Source organism: Mustela nigripes, chromosome 5 (genome assembly GCF_022355385.1).
Source record: "Mustela nigripes isolate SB6536 chromosome 5, MUSNIG.SB6536, whole genome shotgun sequence".
In the NCBI taxonomy this organism is placed as follows: domain Eukaryota; kingdom Metazoa; phylum Chordata; class Mammalia; order Carnivora; family Mustelidae; genus Mustela; species Mustela nigripes.
The window spans coordinates 100,868,733-100,869,301 of record NC_081561.1 but is presented as its reverse complement, the minus strand read 5'-3'; positions in this window follow the sequence as shown (position 1 = coordinate 100,869,301).

The window sequence follows — 569 nt, the reverse complement described above, 5'->3', positions numbered from 1 at the left end:
CCGCCGCCGCCGCCGCCGCCGCCGCCGCCGCCGCCGCCGCCGCCGCCGCCGGGCAGAGCGCTCGGGTGGGGGAAGATCGCAGGGACCTGACTCCCTCCCGCGGGTCAGCAGATAAAAGCCCAGAGCCTCCCGGCCGCTGGCCGAGGGAGGAGGGGGAGGGGAGGAGGAGGAGGAGGAGGAGGAGGGAACAGGCTGCGGGGCGTGATGGGAGTTGTAGTTTCGTTCTCTGCCTGGAGTGCCTAGTGGACTGAGCTCTTTCCAGCCCCTCCTTACTGCGTGATAATCGCTTACCCGCGCAGGTGGTTGGAGGGGAGAGGCTAGGCAGACGCTGTGACAAGGGGTAGCGAGGATCCCGGTGAGACCGAGAAAAAGAAAACTAGGCGAGAGGGTTTGGTTCAGAGTCCAACCTTGGGTTGTATGTTGTGGTTTACTGATTTGGAGCATCCCCCCCCTCCCCCCCCAGAAACGCCGACAGGAGGGATCGAGCCTCCGAGACCCGCGGTCTCGAGGCGGCTAGCGTGCGGGGCAAGCCCGAACCAGCGGCGGGCGGGTGGGGCGGGGTGGGCCTC